Source organism: Tamandua tetradactyla, chromosome X, assembly GCF_023851605.1.
Source record: "Tamandua tetradactyla isolate mTamTet1 chromosome X, mTamTet1.pri, whole genome shotgun sequence".
NCBI lineage: Eukaryota > Metazoa > Chordata > Mammalia > Pilosa > Myrmecophagidae > Tamandua > Tamandua tetradactyla.
The window spans coordinates 4,871,008-4,882,312 of record NC_135353.1 but is presented as its reverse complement, the minus strand read 5'-3'; the positions used below and the strand labels follow the sequence as shown (position 1 = coordinate 4,882,312).

Below are 11,305 nucleotides of genomic sequence, written 5' to 3'. Positions count from 1 at the left end.
GTGAGATGTGAATTTGCAAAACCTTTTCTTAGGTGTGAAAACACACATTCCCTCCAGGTTCAGCCCCCAGTCTAGTCTCATCAGATTCAGTTTTTTAAAATATCAAACATAGTTTTTTTCTATCAAACATTTGTGTAATTTCAATATGAAAATTTTCTACATACATATGTTATTAAGGCCTTAATAAAATCAGTGAGATGGGTCACAAAGAATTAAGAATCAAGAAAGGTGAATGATAGAAACTAGTACCCCACACAATAAAATTAGCCCTATGGGTTCTTGAGCCCCACAATGCACCTTTTATGGAAAGGAATAAAGGCAATAAATTTTTACCTTGAAAAAAGGCGATTACTAAGATGTAGTCTGAACCCATGCCAAGTGAGCTTATCTAATTGGGGAAGGGATTCACAAGGAAAAATTCATCAACCCCAATACATCCAAATCTAAAGCCCTGGATGGTTTGGGGCATTCCCTGGTCACCCGCACCCAGAACCCATCATCACAGATTTCTTGGGTATCTGGCTATATTCAGTGTGAACCAAAATTATCCCAAGCCTTATACCAAAATATGGGCTCTGACTTAGAAGTACACTTTTAGCTTTGTTTTTTAAAATAAGACATTTTGGTGGGAAAAATAAAGTTTAAGATAATAAAACTTATTTTGTCAAGATAGCAACCAAAGTCTTAAGACCATAAATAATATGTCTAAATGTGAAAGGCATTAAAGAACAAACCACAATATTAAGAAAAAAACACAGTGAACAAAAGATGCAATATGTCTAACCATCTTGAAGTTGTAATCTAAATCATAAAGGTAAAAATTGAAAAATTATGCTCAGTTGTTGCCAGGGATTATATTAAGTGCACCTTTTCCTGCTTTCCCCAAACAAAATCATAGAGCTTGCTATTTAATCATGCACAAAAGTTTGAGAGTTTTTGCTCAGTAGAAAGCAGTAACTACTGTCTCATAAAGTGCTTATTAGTTAATGTACTAATTTCCCTGGGTCTTCCAACTTGCAATACACATGACTTCCAAGCTACAATTTGGGGCAGGTGTACACAAAACTGAAAACCAAAACATTCAGGTTTCAAAACCTGCTCTTAGAATTATTAAGGCACTCTACTTCGCAGTAAGACTTCTACTTTGCAGTAAGATAAAGGTGTTGCACTTCCATCAGTCCATCTTGGCATGGGAAAAAAATGTACATTACCATACGCCAATGTGAGGAATTAGAGATGAAACTTAAAATGAACTATATTTTGGAATGCCTGAATAAGGTAATTAATTACAAATAAGTTTAGGTTTACAATCTGCTGAAGACCTTTTTACAGTCTCAGCATCTAACAATATCATATCTAATAAGCTGCAAGAATCCTATCAAGTTAAATAACGGTGCAACAGATGAAAAAGGAGCCAAGTATTTCAGCTTGTCATTCAGAGTCAAAAATCTAAAAAATGGCCAAAAAACCCCAAAACTTTATTTGTTGTAACTGTATAAATATGATCTATATGTGTCCACCAATAGTTTTTTCAAAACAAAACATGTTATGAATAAGCAAGCTGCATCTGCCCACTGATGTATATGGGTTCCCTAGATGCCTCATTGGGCTTAATTATAGACCACCCACAGTAAAACATTTTGAGTATAAAGTGTAGCATGATGTTAAGCCATTTTAGCTTGTACACATATATGTTGCACTTCTGGCTGATAATTAAACAAGTGTGCAGTATTACACTGTTAAGCTAGGTTGCATCAATCACTTTAAATAGTATCAATGACAATGTCATCATCCTCGTTGTCAGACTTCATAGTTTTAACTTTAGGTACACTGGTGGTTTTTGAGGAAACCACCTCAATGTTCTCATCTTCATATTCCTCTTCATCACCACAAGATTCCTCCACTGCTTCCTTCAATCATTTAATAAATGGTTTCACTTTGATATGATTCAATTTGGCAAGTTCCTTTGAGACATACTTCTTAGACCCTTTTCCAGCCAGTTGATGATGACTTCTTTCTTCTGAAAGGTCTGCATTATACATCTCCTCAAGATATACGGAATCTTGGTTTGATCTGAGCTTGATGCATGGCCACTACACACTCCAAATCATGAAGAAAGTACCACTGAGCCTTTTGTTGTTATGATAAAATTAGAGGAAATGATGTCTGCATTTCTTAATTTGCTCCTTAATCCTCTCATTGAAAAGAATTCCAGCCAAAACAAGATGAGTCAATAATACCCTCTTCATTCCTTTTCTCAAGAAAATCAAATGTTGATCTGCTTTTCAACAATCATTTCCAAATAATCACTGAGCATCAAAACTTTTGCATACTACCTATAGATATGCTTAGGAGTTACTTCCAGAAGACGTCTTTTTTTTGCTCAGATATGGGTTCTCTCTCTAAGCCCAACTCTGCAAGTGAAGTCACTGCCCTCCCCGCTATGTGGAACATGACATCCAGGGTGAAAGTCTCCCTGGCAGCATGGGGGATGACTCCCAGGGACGAGCCTGGCCAGGGCACTGTGGGATCAACAATGCCATCCTGACCAAAAGGGGAAAAGAAGTATAACTAAGAAAGTATCAGTGGCAGAGCAAGTTCAAATAGAGTCGAGAGGCTACTCTGGACGTCGCTCTTACACAAGCTTCAGTTAGACATTGCTACCTCTCATAACTTGCCAACCCCCAACCAGAACCATTCCAGCCAATCCTAGAGAACACCTAGCACAATATAGAAGATTCTAGAAAGGTTCCACGCACTAGGGTAACTTTCCAGAAACCTACAACCTCCAGATGGGTCTTTGATCCAGGTAAGACCTGAAACGTAGAAGGGCTAGTGTCTCCAGATCATCAGCTAGTTCCATCCTCCTATCCCATATTATCAACAGCCCCTTCCAACATGAAAAAGTTAGAATAGGCATAGCTTAAATTCCCCCTAAAGAGTATGAGAAAGACCAAAGGTGATGATGGAGTTATACAGAGAAAGTAGGGTTTGACAAATGAGTATGATTGCTGAATCATTATATTGCTATTTCTTTTAGTCTCCAGTGTCTTAGAGCAGCTAGAAGTAAAAACCTGAAATTGTGGAATTTTAACCTATATCAAACTCTGAAATCTACAACTAATTGTTGTGATGTGCTTTGAAATGTATTGCTGTTTTGTATATATATTATTTTTCACAAAAAGTCAATTGTAATGATAAATGCACAGCTATTTGATGTTATTGTGAACCGCTGATTTTACACTTTGGATGATTACATAGTATGTAAATACATAATATACATCAATTAAAAAAAATAAATAACTTAAGCATCGTCACTGATTTCATCTATTCTGCACCTTTCAACTTCCTGGGTTGTTTCTTCCCCTAATCTCCTCCTTTTCTTATTCCTTAGCTTCTGGAGGTGGACTGATTGATTTGGTGGTGGTGGTGGTGGTGTCTCACTGCTGGATATTGAGCCATTTTCCTTGCCTTTTCCCTTCTTTATTTTCTTATCCATTTCTTTCTTTCTTGTACCATTGTCACTATTCTCAGGAGGGTTTTCGAGAATGAATGTGAAGAGATTATGATGTGTGTCAAACATGCCTCAATAGCCACAGACTTTACAAGAATTACCTATTGTTTGCTTCTTTGGATTGACATGCAGATCTGTTTGAGGATTCTAACACTCAGCATAGAGAAAAATTTTTTTAATGAATCCATCCAACATGATTGCAGCTTATTCACCTTATGAGACCCACTGACAATGTACTGGTTATTTTTAACATCAAACTGGGTCTGTGCTCCCAGCTCAAAACCAAAATATTTGGTGGAATATATTGAAAGCCAATGAACTGCCTTTTCCATGTCAACCATGTTGACTATAACTATCCTGATTCTATTTCCTTTCCGCTCCATCTTGGCAATAAGAAAGGGCATCTTGTAGTGATAGAACTGGTCTGACATGCTGTGGCTGATTTTGACAAACATTTTGGCTTACTAGTGGCTGTATCAATAAGATGAAGAGATCTTTGATTGCAACTTTTTAGTATCTTCTGTCTAGAGAAGAAGGCGTGACATAAACAACTGCAAGAGTTCTCAGTCTCTGATAGGAAAAATGTTTGCCACTGAGCCTGTAAGCTTCTTGCTTGTATGCTATGTTTCCCCAATACAGGCACCAATGGCTGTGCAACAGCTCATTTTCATCAAATAAAGACATAAACCCTATGCTTTTTGCCCAAGTCTTGGAGGAAGTGGGGTGCATTATAAATCAGAGTTCAAGGCAGAGGCACAATGGAGGAGCAGCTGGACCAGAAGTGCCCTAGCCTGGCAACCTCTGGAATGTCCTTCCTCTATCTGATGATTCCACCACCACTTTTCAAGCTACCCTGAGCCAAGAGAGTAGGCTCACCCATCTATATGGAAAGGGCAAATTCACCAGTGCATTTGGAGAAGGCAGGACGTCTGCCCTAGTGCTTGGTGGGTTTGGGCCTTGGACCCTGTTTTTCAGGGACAGTGCTGCCACCCCAGGGCTTGTAGAGGGTGGGATCTGTGTCCCTGGGTTTATGGAGAGACTGAAAATCATACTAATGCTTGGAGAGGACGGGGCCTTCACCCCAGTGTTTAGGGAGAGCATGACCACTGGGAAAGTGCTTGGAAAGGGTGGTGCAATGGAGCTACCACTCCATCAGGCACGAAGGACAAAACATGGATCCATAGATGACTCTCAGTCTTTAAAATGTAATGGAGTTTGAATCAGGCCAAGATGGTGGCTTAGCAAGGTGCGTGATTTGGCTCGTCCTCCAGAACAGCTACTAAATAACCAGGGACAGTACAGAACAGCCCCTGGGGCCACGTCAATGACCGGACACTCAGCGTACCCCAGTCTGGACCACCTGGAGTGGCTGTGAGTCACCCAAGAACCGTGAGTTCCCCAAACCGTGGCGGCCGGTGCCCCTCTCCCACAGGCTGCTTCCAAGAGTGGAAAGGAAAGAGACTTTACCAGCAGCAGGGGCTGAGCACAACCAAACACCAATTGTGGAATTAATTAACAAATTCTGACAACTAAAATAGGCCCCCCTGCTCAGGTGAACCTGGTCAAAGCAGAGGTCACTGATTTTTGCCCCAGCGCCTGGGCTGACACCTCATCAAAAAAGGCAGGGCTGACGGAAAAAGAAAAATAAAAAGAAACAGAGGTTTTGTGGCTGTGTTTCTACAAAGGCTTGACTGCCTTTGGATACAGCAGCAGGGCTTCTCAGGCTGCAAATGCCCCAGGTATAGGCAGAAACAAGCTTGTTTGAGGGCTTGTCAGGAGGCTGTGCCTTCCCCAGGGGAAGGGTGAGGCCCAACTCAGGTGGAATCCCTCCCTCAAAGAATTCAGAACCCAGGGCTTGGTAATTTTAAGCCATTAAAACCAGCCTACAACCTCTCCTCTGTCTCCATCATGCCCCCAGCAGGGAGAGTCTGCCAAAGTAAAAGGTACCACATCATCTTATGCTGTGGGACCTGCAGGCAGACAAGCGCCACATACTGAGCAGGATAAGAGAAACAGAGTCCAGAGACTTCATAGTAAAGTCTTTCAACCTGCTGGGTCTCATCCTCAGGGAAATCTGACACAGGTGACTCTTTCCTCCTGACAGGAGGCCAGTTTGGCCTGGGAAAATCCAGCTGGGGTCTATTATACCTAAGTAGACCCTCCTAAGGATGGGGGGAAAAGGCACCATACAGGCAGGGCAAGAAACAAGAAAACAAGAACTGAAAAATTCTGATCTGTTAAACAAAACCTAAGCTAGTGGTCCAGAAAAAGCTGAACTGAATGTTAAAGAACAGGCAGACAAGAAATTCATCCAGCAAGAAAACCCCAGGTAAAAGAAGTGAAAACAATCTCCAGAATAAACTAATTAAGGTAATTAAATGCCTAGATGCCAGCAAAAAATAACAAATCACACCAGGAAAATTGAAGATATGGCCCAGTTAAAGGAACAAACCAACAATTCAAATGAGGTACAGGAGTTGAAACAATTAATTCAGAATATATGAACAAACATGGAAAACGTCATCAAAAATCAAATCAATGAATTGAGGGAGGATATAAAGAATGGAAGGAATGAACAAAAAGAAGAAATACAAAGTCTGAAAAAACAAATCACAGAACTTATGGGAATGAAAGGCACAGTAGAAGAGATGAAAAAACAATAGAAACCTACAATGTTAGATTTTGAGGGGCAGAAGATAGAATTAGTGAACTGGAAGATGGAACATCTGAAATCCAAAAAGCAAAAGAAAATATAGGGAAAAAATGGAAAAATATGAGCAGGGCCTCAGGGAATTGAATGACAATATGAAGCACACAAATATACGTGTTGTGGGTGTCTCAGAATGAGAAGAGAAGGAGAAAGTAGGAGAAAAACTAATGGAGGAAATTATCATTGAAAATTTCCCAACTCTTATGCAAGACTTAAAATTACAGATCCAAGAAGTGCAGCATACCCCAAAGAGAATAGATCCAAATAGACATACTCCAAGACACTTATCAATCAGAATGTCAAAGGTCAAAGAGAAAGAGAGAATCCTGAAAGCAGTAAGAGAAAAGCAATCCATAACATACAAGGGAAGCCCAATAAAACTATGCGTAGATTTCTCAGCAGAAACCATGGAGGCGAGAAGACAGTGGGATGATATACTCAAATTACTAAAAGAGAAAAACTGCCAACCAAGAATTCTATATCTAGCAAAATTGTCCTTCAAAAATGAGGGAGAATTTAAAACACTTTCAGACAAAAAGTCACTGAGAGAATTTGTGACCAAGAGACTGGCTCTGCAAGAAATGCTAAAGGGAGCACTAGAGGCAGATACAAAAAGACAGGAGAGAGAGGTGTGGAGAAGAGTGTAGAAAAAAAGACTACCAGTAAAGGTAAAAAGAAGAAAAATTAGATACGACATATAAATCCAAAAGGCAAAATGGTAGAAGAAAGTACTACCCATACAGTAATAACACTAAATATTAATGGATTATAAACTACCCAATCAAAAGATATAGATTGGCAGGATGGATTAAAAAACAAGACCCGTCTATATGCTGTCTACAGGAAACACATCTTAGACCCAAGGATAAACATAGGTTGAAAGTGAAAGGTTGGGAAAAGATATTTCATGCAAATAACTATCAGAAAAGAGCAGGAGTAGCTATACTAATATCCAACAAATTAGACTGCAAATGTAAAGCAGGTAAAAGAGACAAAGAAGGACACTATGTATTAATAAAAGGAACAATTCAACAAGAAGACATAACAATCATAAATATTTATGCACCAAGCCAGAATGCTCCAAAATACATGCAGCAAACACTGAAAAGAGAAATAGACAAATCTACCATAATAGTTGGAGACTTCAATTCCACACTCTCATCAATGGACAGAACATCTAGACAGAGGATCAATAAAGAAACAGAGAATTTGAATAATACAATAAATGAGCTAGACTTAACAGACATTTATAGAACTTTACACCCAACAACAGCAGGATAGACTTTTTTCTCAAGTGCTCATGGATCATTCTCAAGGATAGACCATATGCTGGGTCGCAAAGCAAGTCTCAATAAATTTAAAAATATTGAAATCATACAAAACACTTATTCAGATCATAAAGGAATGAAATTAGAAATCAAAAATAGGCAGAGTGCCAGAAAATTCACAAATATACAGAGGCTCAACAACACACTCTTAAACAACCAGTGGGTCAAAGAAGAAATTACAAGAGAAATCAGTAAATATCTCAAGGCAAATGAAAATAAAAATACAACATATCAAAACTTATGTGATGCAGCAAAGGCAGTGCTAAGAGGGAAATTTATTGCCCTAAATGCCTATATCAAAAAAGAAGAAAGGGCAAAAATTGAGGAATTAACCACCCACTTGGAAGAAGTAGAGGAAGAACAGCAAACTAACCCCAAAGCAAGCAAAAGGAAAGAAATAACAAAGATTAGAGCAGAAGTAAATGAAATAGAGAACATGAAAAAAATTGAGAAAATCAACAAAACCAGGAGCTGGTTCTATGAAAAAATCAACAAGATTGATGAGCCCTTAGCAAGACTGACAAAAAGAAGAAGAGAGAGGATGCAAATAAATAAAGATCAAAAATGGAAAAGGAGACATAACCACTGACCCCATAGAAATAAAGGAAGTAATGACAGGATACTATGAACAACTTAATGCTAATAAATGCAACAATGTAGATGAAATGGACAACTTTCTAGAAAGGCATGAACAACCAACTTTGACTTGAGAAGAAATAGATGACCTCAACAAACCAATCACAAGTAAATAAATTGAATCAGTATTAAGAAGCTCTCCAAAAAGAAAAGTCCAAAACCAGATGGCTTCACATGTGAATTCTACCAAATATTCCAGAAAAAATTAGTACCAATCCTGCTCAAACTCTTCAGAAAAATTGAAGAGGAGGGAAAGCTACCGAATTCATTCTACGAAGCCAACATCACCCTTATACCAAAGCCAGATAAAAGACATTACAAAAAAAGAAAACTACAGACCAATCTCTCTAATGAATATAGATGCAAAAATCCTCAACAAAATTCTAGCAAATGGAATCCAGCAATACATAAAACAATTATACATCATGACCAAGTAGAATTCATCCCAGGTATGCAAGGATGGTTCAACATAAGAAAGTCAATTAATGTAATACATCATATCAACAAATCAAGCCAGAAAAACCACATGATCATCTCGATTGATGCAGAAAAGGCATTTGACAAAATTCAACATCCTTTCCTGTTGAAAACACTTCAAAGGATAGAAATACAAGGGAACTTCGTCAAAATGATAAAGGAAATACATGAAAACCAAACCCACAACTAATATCATCCTCAATGGGGAAAAACTGAAAACTTTCCCCCTAAGATCAGGAACAAGATAAGGATGTCCACTATTACCACTGTTATTCAACATTGTGTTGGAAGTTCTAGCCAGAGCAATTAGACAAGAAAAAGAAATGCAAGGCATCAAAGTTGGAAAGGAAGAAGTTAAGCTCTCACTGTTTGCAGATGATATGATACTATATGTCAAAAATCCTGAAAAATCCACATCAAAACTACCAGAGCTGATAAATGAGTACAGCAAAGTGGCAGGTTACAAGATCCACACTCAAAAATCTGCAGTGTTTCTATACACTAGTAATAAACAATCTGAGGGGGAAATCGAGAAAAGAATTCCATTTACAATTGCAACCAAAAGAATAAAATATTTAGGAGTAAATTTAACTAAAGAGACAAAAGACTTATACAAAGAAAACTACAAGAAATTGTTAAAAGAAATCACTGAAGACCTAAATAGATGGAAAGGCACACTGTGTTCATGGATTGGAAGACTAAATATAGTTAAGATGTCAATTCTTCCTAAATTGATTTACAGATTCAATGCAATACCAATTAAAATATCAAAAACGTACTTTTCAGAAATAGAAAAACCAATAACCAAATTTATCTGGAAGGGCAGGGTGCCCTGAATAGCTAAAAATATCCTGAGAAAGAAAAATGAAGTTGGAGGTCTCACACTACCTGACTTTAAGGCATATTATGAAGTTACAGTGGTCAAAACAGCATGGTACTGGCATAAAGATAGATATATTGACCAATGGAGTTGAATAGAGTGTTCAGATGTATACCCTCTCATCTATGGACAATTGATCATTGATAAGGCAGTCAAGCCAACTCACCTGGGACAGAACAGTCTCTTCAACAAATGATGCCGAGAGAACTGGGTATCCATATGCAAAAGAATGAAAGAGCACCCATATCTCACACCCTGTACAAAAGTTAACTCAAAATGGATAAAAGACCTAAACATTAGATCTAAGACCATAAAACTGCTAGAAGAAAATGTAGGGAAATATCTTATAAATCTTATACTAGGAGGCAGTTTTCTAGACCTTACACTCAAAGCAAAAGCACTGAAGAAAGAAAGAAAGAAAGAAATGGGAACTCCTCAAAATTAAACACTTTGGGGCATCAAAGAACTTCGTCAAGAAAGTAAAAAGATAGCCTACACAATGGGAGACAATATTTGGAAATGACATATCAGATAAAGGTCTAGTATCCAGAATTTGTTCAACTCAACAACAAAGAGACAGCCAACCCAATTACAAAATGGGCAAAAGACTTGGACACACAGTTCTCAGAAGAGGAAATACAAATGGCCAAAAATGCACATGAAGAGATGCTCAACTTCCCTGGCTATTAGGGAATTGCAAATCAAAACCGCAATGAGATATCATCTCATACCACTAGAATGGCCATTATCAATAAAACAGAAAATGACAAGTGCTGGAGAGGATGAGGAGAAAGAGGCACACTTAACCACTGTTGGTGGGAATGTCAAATGTTACAACCGCTGTGGAAGGCAATTTGGCGGTTCCTCAAAAAGCTAAATATAGAATTGCCATATGACCCGGCAATGCCATTGCTAGGTATCTACTCAGAGGACATGAGGGCAAGGACACAAATGGACATTTGCACACCAGTGTTTATAGCAGCATTATTTACAATTGCGAAGAGATGGAAACAGCCAAAATGTCCATCAACACACGAGTGGCTAAACAAACTGTGGTATATACATATGATGGAATATTATGCAGCTGTAAGATACAATAAAGTTATGAAGTATGTAACAACATGGATGGACCTCAAGAACATTATGCTGAGTGAGATTAGCCAGAAACAAAAGGACAAATACTGTATGGTCTCATTGATATGAACTGACTTTAGTGAATAAACTTGGAATATTTCGTTGGTAACAGAGACCATCAGGAGACAGAAATAGGGTAAGATACTGGGTAATTGGAGCTGAAGGGATACAGATTGTGCAACAGGACTGAATGTAAAAACTCAGAAATGGACAGCACAATACTACCTAACTGTAATACAATTTTTTAAAAACACTGAATGAAGCTGAATGTGAGAATGATAGAGGGAGGAGGGCTGGGGGCACAAATAAAATTAGACAGAAAGATAGATGATAAAGACTGAGATGTATAATCTAGGAATGCCTAGAGTGTATAATGATAGTGATTAAATGTACAAATTTTTAAAATGTTTTTGCATGAGGAAGAACAAAGGAATGTCATTACTGCAGGATGCTGAAAATAGATGGTAATTAATATTTTAAATTTCAGCTTATGTGTGAGACTAAAGCCAAAAATGTTTATTTGGTACAAAATTTATATTTTGACTAGTGGATTTCCTAATATAAATTATGTAGACAGCTTAATTGAACACCATAAGTACATGGAACCTTGAGTAGGACATGAGATG

General features: G+C 38.0%; 1 pseudogene; it reads right to left on the bottom strand.

Moving 5' to 3' along the window:
* Positions 1-1,763: 1,763 nt before the first annotated feature.
* LOC143670377 (eukaryotic translation initiation factor 5-like) lies at positions 1,764-3,969 on the bottom strand (annotated as a pseudogene).
* Positions 3,970-11,305: the final 7,336 nt, after the last annotated feature.